Source organism: Ursus maritimus (genome assembly GCF_017311325.1).
Source record: "Ursus maritimus isolate PB19 chromosome X unlocalized genomic scaffold, ASM1731132v1 scaffold_X1, whole genome shotgun sequence".
Lineage (NCBI taxonomy): Eukaryota > Metazoa > Chordata > Mammalia > Carnivora > Ursidae > Ursus > Ursus maritimus.
In genome coordinates this window covers 28,476,595-28,499,325 of record NW_024423319.1, presented here as the reverse complement: position 1 = coordinate 28,499,325, position 22,731 = coordinate 28,476,595, and positions in this window count along the sequence as shown.

The following is a 22,731-nucleotide window of genomic DNA, read 5'->3' as shown; positions in this document are numbered from 1 at the left end:
CTGTGCCACCCAGGTGCCCGTGGTTGTAGTACGTTTCTTGTGATTGGCTCTGGTGTGTGTAGTTTTGGCCTCCTACAGAATGATTTAGGAAGAGCTCCTTTTCTGTTTTGTTTTTTAAAATATTCTGAGGATGATTGGTTTTATTTCTTCTTTACATATTTGATAGAGGGGCATCTGGGTGGCTCAGTCAGTTAAGCATCTGCCTTCAGCTGTGGTCATGATCCCAGGGTCTTGGAATCGAACCCTGCATTGGGCTCCTTGCTCAGCAGGGAGCCTGCGTCTCCCTCTCCCTCTGCCTGTTGCTCCCTCTGTTTGTGCTCTCTCTCTGTCAAATAAATGAATAAAATCTTAAAAAAAAAAGTAAATATTTGATAGAATTCACTAAAAAGGACATGTGGTCCTGGGTTTTCCTTTGTCTGGAGACAGTGATCAATGTTCAGTGTCATTACTTGTTATAGGTATATTCAGATTTTATATTTCTTCTTAAGTCAGTTTTGGTGTTTTTTGTGTATCTGCCAATTTGTTCCTTTCATCTAGGTGTTCTAGTGTGCAAGTGTCCACAACATTCTCTCAAAGTTGTTTTTATTTCTGTGTGGTTGGTAGCAATGGTCAAATTTTCATTACTCATTTTAATAATTTTTTTTTTTTTCTCGGTCACTCTCCCTACAGATATGTAAATTTTGTCAATCTTCTCAAAGAACCAACTTTTTCCCCCCCACAATTAATTTTCTATTCTCTATTTTGTTTATCTCCACTCTGTATTATTTCCTTTATTCCAATAGCTTTGATTTTTGTTTGCTTTTCTTGTTTTGTATTTAAGGTATAATATTAGGTTACTGATTTGAGGGTTTTTTTTAATGTAGCCATTTGCAGCTATAAATTTTCTTGTGAGTCACTACATCCCATAAATTTTTTGATATATACTATGTTTTTATTCTTCAAAATGTATTCTCTAATTTCCTGTGTCATTTCTTCCTCGGTCTATTAGTTGCTTGAGTGTCCTGTTTATTTTCACACATTTGTGAAATGCCCACTTTTCCTAGCTTCATTTTATTGTTGCCAAAACCATACTTGTGTGATCTTAATCTTTTTAAATACATTGATGCTTGTTTTGTTTCCTAATATATTTTTATCCTGAAGAATCTTCCATGTACACTTGAAAAGAAGGTATCTTGTACTCTTGTGGGAAGTGTTCTGTTTTTTTGTTAGATCCAGTTTTTTTTTATAATGTTGGTAAGCCTTCTGTTTCCTCATTCATCTATATAGCTGGTCTATCCATTATTGAAAGTGGATCTTTAAAGTTTCCAAATGTTATTGTAGAACTGTCTCTTTAATTCTGACAATGCTTGCTTCATATATTTTGAAGTTGTATGTTAGTTGCATGTAAGTTTATAATTGTTACATCTTTTGGAATTACTGACCTTTTTATCAATAAATAATATCCTCCTTTGTCTATTATAATAGTTTAGTATAGCCACCGCAGCTCTCCTTGGTTATAATTTTTACAGAATATATTTTTGTATTCTTTTGAACTTAAATTATTTGTTTCTTTTGATCTAAAATGAGTCTTTTGTAAATAGCATATAGATTGATCACTAAAATCAAAATTTATATTTTGTTAATTTCAACAATATTTACTAATATAACTATTTGCTTTATTTGTATTATCCCTAAAGTTTTTTTTTAATATTATATTTATTTATTTGAGAGAGAGAGCACATGAGGGAGAGAGAGGATGAGAAACCCAAGCAGACTCTGCACTGAGCGTTTAGCCTGATGTGGGCTCTGTCTTCCAACCCTGGGATCATGACCTGAGCCGAAACCAAGAGTCAGATGCTTAACTGACTGAGCCGCTCAGGCTAATCCCTATTTTTTTTTTTTTTAATTGAAGTATAGTTTACATACAATGTTATATTAGGTTCTGGCATATATCATAGTGATTCAGCAATTCTGTACATTACTCAGTATTCCTCACAATCACTGTAGTCACCATTTGTCACTATAATGTTATTACATCATTGACTATATTCCCTCTACTGTACTTTTGATCTCCATGACTTACTTTTTTTTTAACTGGAAGTTTGTACCTCTTAGTTCCCTCCACCTATTTATTCCATTCCCCCATCTGCCTCCCCTCTAGCAATCACCAGTTTTTTCTCTGTATTTAAGAGTCTGTTTTTTGTTTGTTTATATTTAGATTCCACATATAAGTGAGATCATATGATATTTGTCTTTCTCTGTCTAACTTATTTCACTCAGCATAATACCGTTTAAGTCCCTCCACGTTGTCACAATGAGATACCACCTCACACCAGTCAGAATGGCTAGTTCAAAAAGACAAGGAATAACAAGTTCTGGCAAAGTTGTAGTGAAAAGAGAGCCATTGTGAACTGTTGCGGGGAATGTAAATTGGTACAGTTACTGTGGAAAGTTATATGGAAATATCTTTAAAAATTAGAAATAATAACACCATCTGATCCAATAAATCTATTATTTACCCAAAATAACATGAACACTAATTTGAGAAGATGTAAGAACCCCTATGTTTGTAATAGCATTATTTACAATAGCAAAGATACAGAAGCAACAAAATTACCCATCAATAGGTAAATGGATAAATAAGAATGGATATACATATATGCACACACACATATATGCACGCAATGCAATATTGCTCAGCCATAAACAAGAATGAAATCTTGTCACTTGCTACAATTAGATGTATCGTGTTTCTTTAAATCCATTTTGCTCATTTTTACCTGTTTGATTGTAGTAATTGTATTTTGTAATTACTGGTTAGAAAGGACTTGCTTCTGCCATTTGGTAATCTTTTTCTGTATTTCTTATTCCTATTTTTTTCAATTCCTTTGTTACAGTCTTCTTTTATATTTAATGGAACCTGCCACATAGCCCCTAACAAACAATCTCAATTTTGAGAATAAGATCCACTCTGCTCCAGTCATAGATTAACTCACACTGAAAGCGTTACCTGTTTCTTTGAGCTAATTCTATATGGGGAGAGTGGTGAGGGAAGGCAAATTAAGACATCGGAAAGCTCTCCTGTGTTCTAGTCGTGTTTTTCTTGATTAGGAATTCAATTTGTTACTGTAAACCTTTGCCTAGTTTTCAGTGTTTCAACAGAGTTGATTTTGACAGTTTGGGCAGATTTTTCATTTTTCTTTGTAGTGATGCTTCCTTAAAATTCCCTACTCTGACATTTTCATTGTCCCTGCACCCTGCTGACTGTTTTTGCAAATAAAGTTTTATTGAAACACTGCCCCATTCATTTGTTGGTGTATTGTCTCTGGCTACTTTTGCTGTATAATGGCAAAGTTGAGTAGTTTCTACACAGAAACTAATGGCCAAAAAACCTAAAATTTTGTTATGTTTTCCTGATGAATAAAAGTGCCAGTTTTATCTTATAAAATATGGATTCATGTTCCTCGGGCATCGATTAATTTTTGTCTCCATTAGCTCTGTTGATGTAAGAATACTATACTGTTCTCATTATTTCACTTCTAGAGGTAATGTCAATCAATGTGTCATTTCATTAGTGGTGTTTGCATAGCATTTTTGCTATATGTTCTGGTTTACTATAAATTGAGATTAGTATTGTTTTATCAAAGCTTCTGCAACTCTCCACATTCTCTTTGAAAATTTAGAATGATATATAACATATAATCTTTCCAATATTGGCATTTTTCTTTCCAAAAATATATGTCAATTTATCCAGTTTATTTTCATCTCTTCCTGTAATCTCTTTTCATATTCAAATTGAATAGGTATATTTATTCTCATTAATTTCCAGAATTTTATGTTTTATTATTTTGTGTAGTTTAATCATCCCATGTTAAATAATAGTTGTTGTATACTGGCACCACTTTTTATCCCAGAACATGATAGTAATAATTTTAGCACTCTGATAGATAAAACAGGTATCATGTTTTGTGCCAAATGTTATATACTGATCATGGTTTCTTTTTTTTTTTTTTTAATTTGCAATTTGATGTCATTCTTTGTAAAAAATTAAAATCTTGGGGCGCCTGGGTGGCAGAGTTGTTGAGCGTCTGTCTTTGGCTCAGGGCGTGATCCCGGCATTCTGGAATCGAGCCCCACATCAGGCTTCTCTGCTAGGAGCCCGCTTCTTCCTCTCCCACTCCCCCTGCTTGTGTTCCCTCTCTCACTAGCTGTCTCTCTCTGTCAAATAATAAAATCTTAAAAAATATTAAAATCTTAAACTACTGAGAGAAATTTTACTGTTAGTCTTCATATTGTGCAATGCCAGTTTAAAATGCAAATATACAAGCATTTTTAAAAAAAGATATTTACTTATTTGACAGAGAGGGAGAGCACAAGCAGAGGGAGCAGGGGAGGGACAGGGAGAAGCAGGCTGCTTGCTGAGCAGGGAGCCTGATGTGGGGCTTGATCCCAGGTCCCTGAGTTCATGACCAAAGTTGAAGGCAGACACTTAACCGCCTGAGCCACCCAGGAGCCCCCATATATATGTGCATTTAAATCATATGTGAAATAACTGAAATTTTACAATTAGTATTTTGTAGCTCACACACGTGTGTGCATTTCATTTTTTTTTTTTTTAGTATTTTATTATTTATTTATTTGACACAGAGAGAGGCAGCAAGAGAGGGAACACAAGCAGGGGGAGTGGGAGAGGGAGAAGCAGGCTTCCCCCTGAGTTGGGAGACTGATGCAGGGCTTGATTCCAGGACCCTGGGACCATGACCTGAGCCAAAGGCAGACGCTTCACGACTGAGCCACCCAGGCACTCCTCATTCTTAGGACAGTAGTGAAATTGCTACAGAAAACTTGCAAAACCATTTTTGTTTCTCGATAAGTACACGTTTTATAGATATGTACATGTTTTATGGATGTTCTGCCTATGGCATATTGATCAGTGAGAAGGACTGAATGGAAAAGAAATTAAGATTGCTTTATCTTTCCCTTTCCTTTTTAAAAAATTGTTTTCAATGTGAGTGGTTGTCTAGTATAGGTGGAAAAATGAGTAAGGATATAGTAGGATTCCTTGGTTGTTCCTATTTCTTAGAATGCAGTAAGATATCTATAGGTCCAGAGGGCGGATTATCAGGCTGAAGAGGTTTATTCACAGGGCTACTCACATAATGGCATTTGTATTGCTGGGTTTTGGACTGCTGTAGGATCTGATGCCAGATGGGCCTGTGTGCCAAGCTGGAGGGCCTCCAGCCCCTTACAAGAAGGTTCCTGGCCTTGCAGGAGAAATAATTCAAGAGTAAGCTGTTTAGAGGAAGAAACATCATATTTATTAAGTATAGAAGTAAGAACAGGGCTACTTCACAGAGTAGAAGTCTCTCCTCCCAGATGGGAAAGGGGACACTGCCCTTTGCTTCTAATGAAGGGTTTTATAATTTTTTCAAATTAGCTAACCATATAGGAAAAGGCTCATTCTTTGACATTGGGTTTATCAGTTACTTTGGGCTGTTAGATTTTCCAATTTCTTAGTGTTGTGAAATTACCCACAGGGACCAATGTTTATGAATGTCTAGCCTTTGTGGCTTTTACTGTCTTGAGTGACTGGGGTCTTGTGGTCTCCCATGAGTCCAATCTTTTGACCCTTTTTACGACCTGCTGACTTTGTTAAAGGTTAGCTATAAAGCCAAAATGACTTGACTTGACTTTGTCAACTTGTCTCCCTAGTCTTCCTTCCTTCCTGCCTCAGATCTATGATCCCTTCATTCCTTCCAATTTCTCTCTTTTGGAATGCGGTTGTCTATTCATGCCTGCCACACTATCGTATTTTGGAAACATAACTTGTTTTCTAATTTTACACATCTACCTCTAGAGAGGAATTTTGTCCCAAGTTGTGTACTATACCAGAGCCTCACCCTTGCCTGATTAGGTGAGTAGAAAATGAGATTTACAACCTTTGCACTCATATTTAGATGAGATTTTGGCCTTAGAATTAATGTTGATATGGGTTAAGACATGTTGTGATGGTATGAATGTATTTTGCATGTGAGAAAGACAAGAATTACTGGGAGGAGCAGAGGGTAGACTGTTTGGGGTTGAATTGTGCCCTTCCAAAAGGTATGTTGAAGTCTTATCTGTTGGTATCTGTAAACATCACCTTATTTTCAAGTAGGGTCTTTGTAGATATAATCGAGTTAATAGGAGGTCATACTGGTTTACGGTGGGTACTTAAAATGACTGGTATCTGTGTAAGAGAAAGAGGAGGAAGATTTGCACACTGACACAAAGGGCAAGAGACCATGGAAAAAATGGACTCAGATTAGAATTATGCTGCCACAAACTAAGGAATGCCAAAGATTGCTAGTAACCATCTGAAGCCAAACCAGGCAAGGAAAGATTGTTTCCTAGAACCTATGGAGGGAACATGGCCCTGTTGATATCTTGATTTCAAGATTTTTGGACTCTAGAATGTAAAAAAATAAATTCTTGTTGTTTTAAGCCACCTCTTTGTAGTACTTTTTCTGTGTGTGTGTGTGTGTGTGTGTATATGTGTGTGTGTGTGTGTGTGTGTGTGTGTGTGATACTTCGTTTTGATAGTCCTACGAAACTGATATAAAATTATAATCTGTATTTTGTTCAATTTAGGAGAGATTAAATTTTGAGTCATTCTTAGGGATAATACTCTGAAATCTACCCAGAATTATAAAGAGGTGCCAGAGATATATGAAATAAGACATTGGTAGAGGGCACTCTGGTGTTTTGCTCACACTGCTTAATTGTTTAAATTTCTATGATTTTGATGTGGTTTTGGAATATAGTTGAGGTTCAGTGGGGTAGGGTCCAGAGCCAACGACCAAGAAAGAATTCTTGAGATGTCTTTGGTGCAAAATGGTGGTTTATGAAATCACGGGGCAGAACCTGTGGGCAGAAAGAGCTGCTGTACCGGGTTGGGAGGGGTGGCTGATTATATACTGTGGGGTTGGGGGAGGTAAGGAAACAGGGAGGTTGTTAAAATACTTTCATATATTAAAGAAGACTCACAGGATACCAGAGGCCTTGCCATTGTCAAGTTAAGGTTGTTTTTCCCTCTAGCAAGGCATTAGCATTTAGATGGTTGGGGGCTTCCTGGAAGGATGTCACACTTGTCCCACCCAGGAGTGGGGGGGGGGTTGCGGGGTGTCAGCTTATGCTTTATCTTCAGCCAGCCTTCTGTTCCCTCATCAGTTCCATGCAATCTGGTAGCTTTCTTGATTCAGTGTTCTTTTTAAAAACAGGATTCTTTTCCAAAACTAAAAACCATTATTCTATAGATCCTGCCATCTTTATGCATACCCATTATTTGTAAAAACCACAAACTTCTCAGTCCTTCCGAGTTTAGGAAAATCTTTACCCTCCATGGCACTTACCATATGCTTTTATCAGTCTCTCTGTGTCATGTGTTTTTGTAAGGAACATTTACAGCATTATTCTGTGTCTCTCTAAGTTTTTAAGTAACTTCTACTTGAGATTCTTCAAGCATGTCTGAGATAAGGGACCTAAGGTCTGACTAGCTCTTTGGAACTGGGGAACAAAAAACCCAGAGAGCACACATTTCTTCTTTCATTTATTTTAACAACTGTTAATATAAAGCATAAATTAACATAACAACAATGTATTCTTTCATGTTTTTAATTCATTTTTAAAATTTAAAAGAATTTCCCCACTCACAGAATTGCACTGCATTGTAGTTGATTCATATAAGGTGCCTGGTTTTTGCTTGTGAGAATATTTATGTGGATTACCTTTCCATTACATCTAGAATGAAGTCTGAAACCCTAAACATTGTGTGATGGTTTGTTTTACACGTCAGACTGAGTGACCTTGGGGTGCCGCGATTAAACATTAGTTCTGGTTGTGTCTGTGAGGGTGTTTCCTGATTAAATTAGCATCTGAGGGGCGCCTGGGTGGCTCAGTCGTTAAGCGTCTGCCTTCGGCTCAGGGCGTGATCCCAGCGTTCTGGGATCGAGCCCCACATCAGGCTCCTCTGTTGGGAGCCTGCTTCTTCCTCTCCCACTCCCCCTGCTTGTGTTCCCTCTCTTGCTGGCTGTCTCTATCTCTGTCAAATGAATAAATAAAATCTTTAAAAAAAAAAAGATTAGCATCTGATCAGTGGATTTAGTAAAAGAGATTGTTCTCCTCCATGTGGTTGGGCCTCTTCCAATCCATTTAGGGCCTGACTAGACTAAAAGGCAGACAAAAGAAAACTGGCCCTTTTTAGTTCCTGCTTGCCTAGTTCAGGGGGACTTCTCAGTTCATCTCTGGTTCTCAGACTGAGATTTAAATCATCATCTCTTGGTTCTCAGGCCCATATTCAGACTGAATTATACCACCAGCTTTCCTAGATCTCCTCCTTGCAGATGGGAGATCATAGGACTTCTCAACCTACATAATCGCATGAGCCAATTCCTCATAATAAGCCCGTCTGTCTCTCTCTATCTATATTCTGCTGGTTTCATTTTTCTGGAAAACTTACCAGGATACATTGCTTACAAATACCTCAACTGTCCAGATACTAACTCTCCAGTCTCATTTCTTGTTACAATCACTCTAGAAGTATTTTACTTATTACACAATAAATTTCTTTCTTTTTAACTAAATGCATAGTGTTTCTACCTATTTACTTATATACCAAGCTTGCTGATTCTCCTCCTTGTGGATTATTCATAATCTGCCATCTCAATAATTTCCACTTTACCGCTCTTTGAGAAATTCTTTACCTCATTCTTAGACTAGGATATATTCCTTGTATATTTTATTTCCTCTAACATAACTTATCACACATTGTTATAACGTTTTTTCCTTTGTTCTAGATGTATACATTGATTGCTTTATAAAATTAATGCACTTTATTTTCTGAGCAGTTTGAGGTTATAGAGAAATTGAGTGGAAAGTATAGAGTTCTTATTATACCTCCTGCAAATCCTTCCCCTCCCTCCGCCCCCAATTTTCCCTATTATTAATATCCTGCTTTTGTGTGGTATATATGTTACAATTGATGAGTAAATATTGATACATCATTATTAACTAAAGTCTTGATATTACATTAGAGTTACTCATTGTGTTGTACATTCTATGATTTTTGATAAATGTGTGATGCCACATATATACCAGTTCATTATCACACAGAATAGTTTTTTTCCTTTTTTGTTTGTTTTTATTGTGGTCAAAGCAGTTCATATGAGATATACCCTCTTAAAAATTTTTTAAAATGTTTGACATGGAACTGTCAACTATAAGCATAATATTTTATAGATTTCTAAGACTTATTTGTCTTACATAACTGAAGCTTTATACCTGTGGAACACCAACTCTCAATTTCCCCCTACCCCCAGCTACTAATTACAAACATTCTGCTCTTGTTTTCCATGAGTTTGCTATTGTAGGTAGCTTATATAAGTGAATTCTTGCATTATTTTTCCCTCTGTAACTGGCTTACTTCATTTAGCATGATGTCCTTTATATATGTCCATGTCATTACATATGAATGAATTTCCTTCCTTTTTAAGGACAAATAATATCCCACGTATATATGGAATGTATATGCCACATTATCTTTATCCACTGATTGGTTGATGGATGTTTAAGTTGTTTACATATCTTGGATACTGCAAATAATGCTACAGTAAATGTGGAATTGCATGTATCTCTTTGAACTCTTGATTTCAATTCTTTAGATATCATTGACAAATCATGAAACTTTTCCTCTATGTTTTCTTCTATGAGTTTTATAGTTTCAGGTCTTACGTTTAAAATTTTTTTTTTCCATTTTTAGTTGATTTTTGTGTATAGTATAAGGGTCCAGTTTCATTCTTTTGCATATGGATATCCCATTTCCCTAACCCCATTTGTTGGAGAAACTATCCTTTTCTCATTGTGTGTTCTTGGTACCCTTGTGAAAGTTGTCCATATGTGCACGGGTTTATTTCTGGTCTCTTTATTATGTTACATTGATCTATATGTCTGTATGTGTGCCAGTATCTTTCTGTTTTAGTAAGTATAGCTTTGTAATATGTTCTGAAATCAGGAATTATGTTGCCTCCAGCTTTGTTTTTCTTTTTCAAGATTGCTTTGGATATTTGGGGTCATTCATGGTTCCATCTGAATTTTAGAATTTTTTTTTAATTTACTTAAAAAATGTCATGGGAATTTTGATAGGGATTGCATTTAATCTGTAGATCACTCTGGGTATCATTTTAACAGTATTATAATTTCCAATCCAGGAATACAGTATGTCTTTTCATTTGTGTCTTCTTTATTTTCATTAATGATTTATAGTTTTCAATATGCAAGTTTTTCCTCCTTCTTGGTTAAGTTTATTCATAAGTATTTTATTCCTTTTGATCCTAATATAAATGGGATTATTTTCTAAATTTGTCTTTGAGATCATTCATTGTTAGTGTAAAGAACTACAGGTGATGTTTATTTTATCCTACTTTACTGAATTTGTTTTTTAGTTTTCTTTGGACTCTTTAGGGTTTCTATGTATCAGATCATGTATGTCATCAGCAAATACAGATAATTTTATTTCTTCTTTTCCTATTTGGATGCATTTCATTTCTTTTCCTTTTTTAATTGCGCTGACTAGAACATACAGTACTTTGTTGAATAGAAATGGCAAGAGTAAGCATCCTTCCTGATCTTAGAGGAGAATTTTTCAGTTTTCTTTCGTTGATTATGATGTTAACTGTCAACTTTTTATACACGGCCTTTATTATGTTCTATATTCTGTCTACACCTAATTTGAGATTTTTTTTTATCATGTAGAGCCTTGAGTTAGCAAATGCTTTTTTTTGTATTATTTGAGATTATATGTGATTTCCCCCCCTTTATTTTATTAAAGTGGTGTATCACATAAATTTGTATATGTGGTACCATGCTTGCATCCCAGGGATATATCCCGTTTTGTCATAGTGTTTGATCCTTTTAAGGTCCTACTGAATTTGCTTTGCTGGTATTTTGTTGAGGATATTTGCATCTAAGTTCATCAGAGATATTGGACTTTGTTCTCTTGTAACTCAGTAAAATTCCTCAAGATGGTAATTTTGAAATCTTTGCTAACTCATAGATCTCCATTTCTTTCGGACAGTTACTGGAGATCTATTGCATTCTTTTTTGCAGTCATGTTTTTCTTTTTCTTCATGTTTCTTGTAGTTTTCCATGGTGATTACACATTTGAATTAATAGCCACCTTTCCCAGTCTTTCTGTGCTAGATGTGACTGTGAAATATCTTCACCAATCAGCCTGGTTTGAGATTTTGTGCAGCCCGGTAGAGATTGTGTGCTTTTGTTCCTACCTGCTGTCTGTCCAAAATTTTGTTTTATTTTTTAATTCATCAGCAACCTATAATCTCTTGCTCCCTTTGTTGTATGACTAAAACATAATCTATACTCCCTGTGCTGTCCGTCGTTCTTTTGTGTGAAGCTGGCCCTTGAGCAGCATATTAAATCCCAGGGATTTCAGAGGCAAGCTCTATTCTCTCTCCCTCTTCAGGGAGAAGCAGCTTAAGTTACGTAATTTTTCCATCGTGCAAAGCCTTGCTAGCTGCATTGAGCCTCCTGCTTTGTCTCTGTTCCTATATGCCAGGAGCATCTGGGCCAGGCTGAATTTTTTCAGTGCTGGTGTAGCAGGCAGGAGTGGGGTGAGGTGTCTAGGAACCAGCTCCTTGGGGAAACACATTGAAAGTCTAGATATGTTAGAGACACACTCTATTCCTTCTTCCCTCTATGAGACGGAAGCCTCAGTTCTGGGCCTTCTCCAAATTTCAGAGTTGTGCTGGGCTACAGGAAGGTGTCTACCCCTTTTCCTTTCTTCCTAGCAGCCCCAGGAATATAAACTATATTTTATAGTTTTCTATTTATAGGGCTAGGAGTTAAGTTTACTGTTTTTTGTTTTGCTTTGGTTTTTTTAGCTGTTATGGTCACAGAGTAAATTTTCTCTAGCATCCTTGGTTTTGTCTCCCTTGTTTCATAGGAGCACTACTGATGTAGTGTAACATGTTGGGAAAGGAAAAATATGCTGTTAGGTCTTTTAATAAGCGTATGCCATTTGGCTGTGACCTTCATAAGTGCTTCTCAAGGTGTTTGCCCCTACCATTAGGTGGGACAAGAAGGCTAGAAGAGTCTAGTTTTAGGTACTTCCCTTTTCCTGGGCAGTTAGTCTCTGGTGAAATAGTTTCTTTTGAGGATGGGCCCTGTTAGGAACAACAGAATGTCCTGGGCACATTTCAAAATGTCTACTTTTTGCTGCCCCTTGCTGGAATTACAAAGAGATTTTTCTTTGATATTCACTGTGGGAGCCTGGTAGGTAGGGCTCCTGGAGATAAAAGGCACAAAATTATCCCATCTCCTCCCTAAGACTGGGTCCACCTGGTGTTTTTAACTCTTAAGCTTATCTACACTGAGCCTCCAGTAATTTTTCATTTATAATTTAGGTTTTCCTGCCTTCGTTCTGATTCCCATGACATTTTCTGCCTTTGCATTCTACTCTGCTAAATTGTGATTCTCTATGTCCACCTGTATGTTTACCAAATTTTATGGACAAATGTTTGATCTGTGACTTCAGTTCTTGGTTGAATCTAAGAAGATTTGTTGATTTTTTTTTTCCAGTGTATTTAACTTTTTTCTTGTTGTTAGAATGGGAGTCATAACTTCTATGCTCCTTACATGCTAACCAGAAACTGCAAGTCTCCCCTGATTACTCTTTATTATATAATTAGCATGTGAGCAAATTCATGATATCAAGGATGAAAATTTTACCAAATGGTAAAGTCTCTTTTGCTCACTCCCCTAAATTTTAATTCCCAGTGCTCATTCCAGAGATAAGTGAATGGGCTTGGTTATAACCTTTAAAACCATTTTTGTTGCCTATAAATTTATGTAACTCTAGGCATGGGAGACAGACATTGTCATTTATTGTTTTATTTAATCAACCTGATGTTTTATTTCTATATTTCTACATAAAAGTTTACCTCACTTTAAATAAGAGTGGAATATTCACTTTCATTAGATTACTTGGCCTTTCCCATACTAAAATACAATTTTCTTGAGTGTCAGAGGGTATTGTATTTTTTGTTTCAGTCCTTAAACATAGTTTATAAAGCTTATGAGCAAAATCAGTTGTTATATGTATCCATATTTCTACTCGTTCTGTTGTTTTTTTCTTTTTTCCTGATGCTTCAGGTTTTTTTCCCATCGTTACTTTTCTGTTTAGAAAACAGATCTGTAACTACAGATCCAGTAAACTGAGAGTAGAATGGTGACTATCAAGGTTTTGATGGTAGGGAGGATGGGAAGATTCTGGTTGCAGAGTACAAGCCTTCAGTTACAGGATGAACAAGCTCTGGGGATGTAATGTGTAACATTGTGACTGTAAATATTACTGTGTTGTACAGTTACCATTTGCTAAAAATATCAGTCATTAAGCTTTCTGACCACACACACAGAAAATGATAACTATGTGGGGTGATAGGTGTCTTAACCTGGTTAAGTAATCATTTCACCAAGTATATGTATATCAAATCAGCATTTTGTATACTTTAAATATATACAGTTTCATTTTTCAATTACACTATAATAAAACTGATAATAAAAAAGGATAAATTTGCTAGTGACAAATTCTTTTCTTTTTCCTTCATGTGGGAATGTTTTTATATTCCCTTTGTTTCTAAAGGTGTTGGATAGTTCTTTTCATTCAGCACTTGAAATTGCCCCCTGGTCTCAGATGAGAAATGTGCCGTCATTTGAATTGGTGATCTTTTTAAATAGATAATGTGTTGTTTCTCTCTGCTGCTTTCAAAATGTTTTCCTTGATTTTTGTTTTCAGAATATTAATTATGATGGGTGGATGGACGTATCTTATCTGATATTTACTCAGTTTTATGAATCTGTACGTTTGTGTCTTCCATCAAATTTGGCAAGTTTTCAACTGTTTTTTATTTATTTATTTATTTATTTATTTATTTTAAAGAAAGGTTTTATTTATTTGTCAGAGAGAGAGGCAGGCAGAGGGAGAAGCATGCTCCCCACTGAGCAAGGAGCCCGATACGGGACTCGATTGAGGACCCTGGGATCATGACCTGAGCCAAAGGCAGATGCTTAACGACTGAGCCACCCAGGCATTGCATGTTATTTATTTTAATGTTCCTTTAGCCCCACTCTATTTCCTTCTTCTTCTGGCATTCTATTTATTTATTTACTTATTTATATTTTTTAGAGAGGGGGGAGGAGCAGAGGGAAAGTGAAAGGGAAAATATTAAGCAGGTTCCATGCTCAGTGTGGAGTCCAACATGGAGCTCAATCTCATGACACTGAGATTCTGACCTGAGTCAAAATGAAGAGTCAGATGCTTAACCAACTGAGCCACCGAGGTGCCCTGTCCTTGTATTCTAATGATACACATTTTTGTTCCACGGATCACTGAAGCTCTGTTCAGTGTGGTTTTTTTTTTTTAGCATATTTTCTGTTATTTTTATTGTGTGAGTTCTTTTTTCTCTGTCTTCAGTTTCACTGATTTTATTAGTTGTTTTCCCCATCCTATTATTGAACCTGTTTAGTGAGTTTTATTATCTCTGTTATGTGACCACTCTTACTTTATAATAACATGTCTTCCCAGAAACCTTAGAATACAAGTAGAATTTTCAGTTTGTCAAGTTTTATATATTCTTTTCCATTCATTATACTTTTTATTTCTTTTTCTTTGGTTATTATATTGACTAGGACCATCATTGAAATGCTTGATAATAACAGTTACAGTATCTTTAATATATTGATGACCTTAATAAATGTCCTCTCCAAAATTTTATCAGAAATATGATCTTTTCTTTTGTAGTTACCTTTCATGGACTTAAGGAAGTGTTCCTTTATCTGTCGTTTGCTAGATAGACATTTTTATAATGATGGTGCATTGAATTTCATTAAGTACTTTTTCATATCACTGAGATGTTAATATTTTTCCTTCCAATCTATTAAAGGAGAGAACCACAGAGATAGATTATCAGTTCTTTTTGACATCCCAAGATACATCTGAGTTGCTTTGACTATATTACTATTTTAGAATCTTCCTGAATTTAATTCACTAATATTTTATTTAGGATTTTTTCTTTTATAATTATACATGAGTTTTAGTATTTCTTATGTGTAGTACGGTCTTGTCCAGTTTTGGTATCAAGATTGTGCTAACCACCTTAAAGGAAGTTACATTCTGCTCTTTTTTCTGAACTTCTGGAACACTATGCCTAAGATGACAATATATGTTCCTTGAGGTTTGTATTTGAATACCCCTTAGAAGCACATGAAATGGTAATAAAAGGTCTACTGTCAACGGTTTATTCATTTTATGGTTTATTGGTCTATTCATGTTTTCTACTTACAATTTTGGAAAATTCTGTATACTTTTATATTTCTAAATTATTGTCCACTCTCTGTGGGCACATATATTGGCATATATTTGTACATAGTACTCTTGTGATATAGTAGTCATCTCATACTTTTATTTTTTACCTTTTGTCTTTGAATTGTCGAAATTTGTATTTTTTCAGTTTTATTGAGAAATAATTGACAAACATCACCGAGTTTAAGGCGTACCTCGTGATGGTTTGATTTACATATATTGTGAAATGATTACTTAGGTTCAGATAACATCCATCTTCTCATGTAAATACAATAAAAAGAAAAGAATAATGGAAAAAAAATGTTCCTTATGACAAGAACTTTTAGGATTTGGTCTTTTTTTTTAAGATTTTGTTTATTTATTTGAGAGAGAGAGAGAGAGCACAAGCAGGGGGAGCAGCAGGCAGAGGGAGAGGGAGAAGCAGACTCCTCGCTGAGCAGGGATCCTGATGCGGGGCTTGATCCCAGGACCCTGGGATCATGACCCAAGCCAAAGCAGATGCTTAATCAACTGAGCCACCCAGGTGTCCCAAGGATTTCGTCTTGTAACAACTTTCCTATATACCATACAGCAGTGGTAGGTGTGGTCACAATATTGTACATTACATCCCTAGTACTTAACCATCTTCTAAATGCAAGTTTGAACCTTTTGACCACCTTTCTGCCACCCGCCCTCTACTCTCTATCTCTGGTTGCCGCAAGTCTAATTACTTTTTAAATGCGTTTGTGGTTATTTTTTTATTTTTGTTTTTTGGGGTTTTTGGTATTTTTTTAAGATTCTGCATAGAAGTGAGATCATGCAGTATCTGTCTTTCTCAGTCTAACTATTTCACTTAGCATAGTGCCTCTATCGTCCATCCATGTTGTGGCCAATGGTAGGATTTCCCTTTCTTTTTTTGAGAGTCAGTAATATTCCATTGCATACATTTACCACAACTTCTTTATCCATTCATTCTTTGAAGGACATTGAGGTCATTTCCATGTCTTGGCTGTTGTAAATAATGCTGCTATGAACATGTATTTTTTTTTAAAGATTTTTTATTTATTTACTCGACAGAGATAGAGACAGCCAGCAAGAGAGGGAACACAAGCAGGGGGAGTGGGAGAGGAAGAAGCAGGCTCATAGCAGAGGAGCCTGATGTGGGGCTCGATCCCATAACGCCGGGATCACGCCCTGAGCCGAAGGCAGACGCTTAACCGCTGTGCCACCCAGGCACCCCTGAACATGTATTTTTAATTAGTTTCTGAAATAACTATTTTTTTATGGATATTTTCTTCGCTTCTTAAAAACTTTTCTCATACTCAGCTTTTACATTTATCCTTTCGAGTGGGAGAGGAAGAAGCAGGCTCATAGCGGAAGAGCCTGATGTGGGGCTCGATCCCATAACGCCAGGATCATGCCCTGAGCCGAAGGCAGACGCTTAACCGCTGTGCCACCCAGGCGCCCCCTAAGATTTTATTTATTTATTTATTTGAGAAAGAGACACAGTAGGAGTGTGGGGAGGGGCAGAAGGGGAAACAGACTCCCAGGTAAGCTGGATGCCTGATATGGGGATCATCCCTGAACCCTGAGATCAAGACCCGAGCTGAAGTCAGTTGCTTAACTGACTGGGTCACCCAGGCGTCTCTGGGAATGACCTTTTAAAAAATGATTTCTAAATTTGTCAAATTGTGGTATTTGAACATGGTTGGTACAATGTGTTTATTTTTAATTAGTTAAGAAATCCCGTGTGAATTTTTGCAAACATTCTAAATATAAATATGTCTTTTCTCTACTTCCAAATATAGATTATTTTTTCTTTCTGGTTTTCTGGTTAATTTGGTTACTGCAATCCTTTATAAACCTTCTTATTTAATTTATCTGATTTTTTTGGTTTTTGAGAAAGATCTCAAATTTCTTAGTATTGTGTTTTTTCATATTTTTCTTTGATAATATTTTCTTTAACAAAAATATGTTGGCTATGTTTATAAATGTTCGTGACTTTTATATATTTTATATATTTATATGTTTTAGTTGATTTTCCTTTACCAATGTAGAATACCTTACTTTGTCCTACTTCTTTCTTTAGTAAGACCTATTTTGTTTACAACTGCTTTTATTGAAAGCTTTACCTGATGTAAATATTTTATTCATTTATTTTCCACCTTTTTTTTTTTGCCATTTTATTTAAGTGTCAGTCTTATGAACAATCATGCTTGGGCTTTTAAAAAATCCGATTTGAGGGGCACCTGGGTGGCTCAGCCATTAAGCATCTGCCTTAGGCTCAGATCATGATCCCAGGGTCCTGGGATTGAGCCCCCATCAGGCTCCCTGCTGGGCGGGAATCCTGCTTCTCCCTCTCACATTCCCCTGCTTGTGTTCCCTCCCCTGCTATCTCTCTCTGTCAAATAAGTAAATAAAATCTTTAAAAATAAATCCACTTGGAGGATCTTATCTTAGATCATTTTAGGTAATTAAAATTTGTGTGAATAATGTTGTAATTGGCTTTATTCCTGTTGTCTTATTTTGTGTTTTCTCTTTCATTATTATATCCTATTCTGTATTTATGTTGGGTGATCAAATTCATCTATATCTTGTTTTTTTTTGCTTTCCTATTGTTTGTTTAGGAATAGAATCCATCACTCTAGTTTTTAGGGGTAATCCACAAATTAATGTATACTTAATGATGTGGTTTTGGAATATAGGTTACATTCAGTGGGGTGGCATTCGGAGCTGATAACCAAGAAAGAATTCTTGAGATGTCTTTGGTGCAAAATGATGGTTTAATAAAGCTCGGGGACAGGACCTGAGGGCAGAAAGAGCTGCTGCCCCGGGGAAGTGAGGGGTGGCTGATTTTATATCTTGTGTTTGGGGGTGGTAAGGAAAAGGTTGGTTTCAAAAGGATTTTCATGTGTCAAAGAAGACTCACAGGATACCTGAGGCCTTGCCATTGTCAAGTTAAGGTTGTTTTTCCCTCTAGCAAGGCACTATCATGAAGATAGTTGGGAACATCCAGGAGGAACATTATACTCTGCCCGCTTTGAGTATCTGTCAAGGGGTTGCAGGTTTTAAGGAGGTTTAATTATATCTACATTTTCTTCTGGAAGCTAGGTTATTGACAGAAATGCTTTGTTCTTGTAGCTCGCTAAGGTAGACTCAGGTCTTGCAAGATGGTGATCTCTATAAGTTAGCTATTTGTTTTTTCTTTCCTTAGCTTTAGTGCAGCCTGGAGTGTCTGAGGAATGTCACATGTATCCCATGCGGAGGGGTTGTTGGGTGTCAGATTCTGCTCTGTCCTCAGCTTGTCTTTTGTTCCCTCATCATTACTAAACGTCTCCTGCATTTCTTCTCTCTGACCTTCAGTGCTCCTGTTTATTTGTATCACTCACCCGGTCTCAGTCTGCAATTTTAGATCTTTCTTCACTTTAAATTTTAAATAGTATTTCTTTTATATATATTTCAAGTCTCTTCTTTTGGAACACAGTTATTTGTGAATTTGTTGTTAATAATCTGTCTTCTCTAACTATCACCTCTCATCATTTTATTCTCTTTATGCTTTGTCTTTTTGTTCTGTGCAATCTGAGAAAGCTGCTTTAGGTACTCTCCAGATGACTCATTCATGTTGTAATAATTATATCTGTTTGTAATGGTATTTTGCACCATGTTATAGTATTCATTTCCCTCTGCCTCTTTTCCATTATTCTCCGTGGCTCATTTATTGCAGACTTTTATTTCATCAGCACAGCTTTCATTTCTCCATGGAGTTCCTGTTCGTTTCTTTCCCTGAGCACAATGCAGCTGCTGGTTACCATTTCCTCCTATTTTAGCAATCATTTTAACAAACAATATTCTTTTCTCTTTAGTATTTCTTTTATTTCTTTCCGGTATTTTGAAGTATCGTTTAATGGCCCACTTGTTAAGTTGTTCTTTTGCATACTTAAATGCGGCCTGATATATGTCCTAAAGCCTGGTGTGCCCGGGTTCTCCTTACATTCCTTTCTTAGTTTCCAGGATGCTCTTAGAAACCTTGCTCACATCATTAATTTTAAAATGGATTAAAATAAGTGTATCAGTTTGGTGTTTCAGTAACTCTAGTGTAGAGGTAAGATGCTAGTGTAGTGAGAGGAGTAATTTCAGTTTTTTATGGATTTTATTTCATGAATCAACTTTCTTCATCTAGTGTTCTCTTTAACCTGACTTCCACTTCAACTGCATTAGAATTCATTGTCCATGTTATTCCTGGTGCTACTGCCAACAGTGTCAGAGAAACGCCTGATATATTGAGAAATAGTTTCGAAGACCTAAATAAATGAATAGTGATACCTTGTTTGTGGATTTGAAAACTCATGTTGTGGAGATGTTTGCTATCCCAAAATTGATTCATAGAGTCAAATTAATGTCAGTCAAAATCCTAGCAGGATCTTTGTTTAGAAATTGAAAACTGGTTCTATGGAATTCATATGGAAAGGCAAAGATACTAGAATAACCAAAACCATTCAGAATAATACTTGATCCCAAGAATTTTTATAAAGCTAAAGCCATCAAAACAGTGTGGTATTGGCAAGGAGATTGATGCAAATCAATGGAACAGAACAGAGAGATCAGAAATAGACCCCCACAATTTATGACCATTTGATTTCTGACAATGGTGTAAAGTTAATTAATGTAGAACAGATAATCTTTTTAAGAAAATATGCTAAAACAATTATAAAAATAGGAATGTCAACATGTGCCCTATACCTTATACAAAAATTAACTCAAAATGGGTCATAGGTCTAATTGTAAAATAACCTGTAAAACTTTTAGGAAAAGAAAAACACAGGATAGAACATTTAGGGTTGGTTGATATAGTTTTAAATATGACATCCAAACTATAAGTACAGATGGGTTGCCCATAAAATGTAGGATATCAATTATCTTTAAACTTCTGTTAAACAATGAAAAAATAGCATAAGTATTCCCCAATTATGTATTTTTATTTGCTAAACCTATTAACTGGAATAGGAAACAGATCAATGATTGTCAGAATCTGAGGAAAAGGGAGGGGTTGAATTAGAAAGTAGTACTGGAGAGGTACCTGGGTGGCTTAGTTGGTTAAGCAGTCACCTCTTTGGGCTCTGGTCATGATCTCAGGGCCATGGGATCGAGCCGCACATTGGACTCTGTGCTCAGCAGACTCTGCTTCAAATTCTCTGTCCCTCTCCCTCCAGCTTGTGCATTCACTTGCTCTCTCTCTCTCTCTGTCAAATAAATAAGTAAATAATCCCGCCCCCCCCGCCGCACCAAAAAGAAAGTAAGTAGTATGGGAAATTAGGGAAATAAAAGAAATATTCTGTATCTTAATTATTGTGGATAGGTACACAATTATAAGTGTTTGAGAAAGCTGGCAGAACTCTACCCCAATATGTGCGAGTTTTACTCTAATTAAAGTATATATTAATAATAAAATTTGAAAGAAGATACAGTAAAATATTAATTGTAGAATCTAGGTAGATATATAGTTACCTGCTATAAAATCCTATAGCCTTTTCTGAATGTTTAAAATTTTCATGATAAAGCTTTGGGGGTGGTTAGAGAACAACATAACACAAACATACAAGGAAAACAGCAAACCAATAGGAAGAATTCTTGTTGGGGAAATTACCTACCATGTCAAGAATCAAGTATGCTGGGAAACATGAAAGGATTTCTGTTTGTTTTGGTTATACTTGCCTTCACTGTTCTTGGAGGTGGCTACTTCTGATAAGGTTCTGTAAAGGTAAGAACATTCCAGGAGCATGTCCTCAAAATTCTAAAATGCTAACCCTTACATCTTTTTTTAAAAAGATTTTATTTATTTGAGAGAGAGACAGAGATAGTGAGAGAGAACACGAGCAAGGAGGAGAGGCAGAAGCAGGCTCCCCACTGAGCAGGGAGCCCCATGTGGGACTCCATCCCGGGTCCCGAGGCAGATCCTTAACTGACTGAGCCACCCAGGTGCCCCAACTCTTACAGCTTAATATTGGGGTTCTTCATGGTATTTTTCCAGATCATCACAATATTTGCGATCCTATGTTTTCCACAGAAAATATTTGAGTGGATGAAATTTCATATCTTTTTTTCAGTTGGGGCTTCCTTGCTTATTTCAAAGAAAAATTTCTTGTCCCTTTTGTCGTTTAAAGGGTATCTTTGCAAAATTTCTAATTCCATAGGATTTTGCACATTTTACCTAATTTTATTTATTTTTTTATTTTTATTTTTTTTAAAGATTTTATTTATTTATTTGACAGAGAGAGAGACAGCCAACGAGAGAGGGAACACAGGCAGGGGGAGTGGGAGAGGAAGCAGCAGGCTCCCAGCAGAGGAGCCCGATGTGGGGCTCGATCCCAGAACCCCGGGATCATGCCCTGAGCCGAAGGCAGACGCCCAACGACTGAGCCACCCAGGTGCCCCTAACCTAATTTTAGTCTGTTTATGGGCAACATCGTAGAGTCAGGAATGGTTTGGAAGTCCCTTCTTTTTTTTTTTTTTTTTAAGATTTTATTTATTTATTCGACAGAGATAGAGACAGCCAGCGAGAGAGGGAACACAAGTAGGGGGAGTGGGAGAGGAGAAGCAGGCTCATAGCGGAGGAGCCTGATGTGGGGCTTGATCCCAAAACGCCGGGATCACGCCCTGAGCCGAAGGCAGACGCTTAACTGCTGTGCCACCCAGGCACCCCTGGAAGTCCCTTCTTATACCAGTAACTTCTAGGAATACAAATCAGGTTGGCAAATCTGGGAGAGTAACTTGATTTTGTTTTCTTGAATACATGATTTTTTGTTCATGTTATAATTCACAATTTTACTAATTTGTGTCTGTGTACCAGCCAATTTTCATTAATTTATCCAGAGCAAAGTTAATATTTTTCTTACTATTTTTAAGCCTTTTTTTAGACCCAGAGAATTTTATTCCCAATATTTAGTTATTCCTTTCAAATATTTTTTGTTCCCTCTTTAGAACACCTACAGTTTTTGCTTTTAATCTCTATTTTCTGTGCTCATTTACTCATTTATACCTCATATTATTTTATTATTCATAATTTTGCAGAATGTAGGGTAAAAGAAACATTAGATTTACATCCATATTGTGTATTTACATTTTTTGGGGTTTTGTTTTATTTTTTACCATTTAGACCTACAATTTCTATATCTTTGTATTATTTTATGTATTATCTGTGGTCTTCTTATTTTTCTGCTTTTCAGTTAAACTCTTCTTTTTCCTGTATGCCATGTGCTTGTGTTTAAAAGAGCACATGTTCTTAAAGTTATATTGAAGAAGTCAAGCACAGGAGATTTTCAGCACTTTTTCATAGGTCCCTTTTAGATGTTTTCCATTCTTTT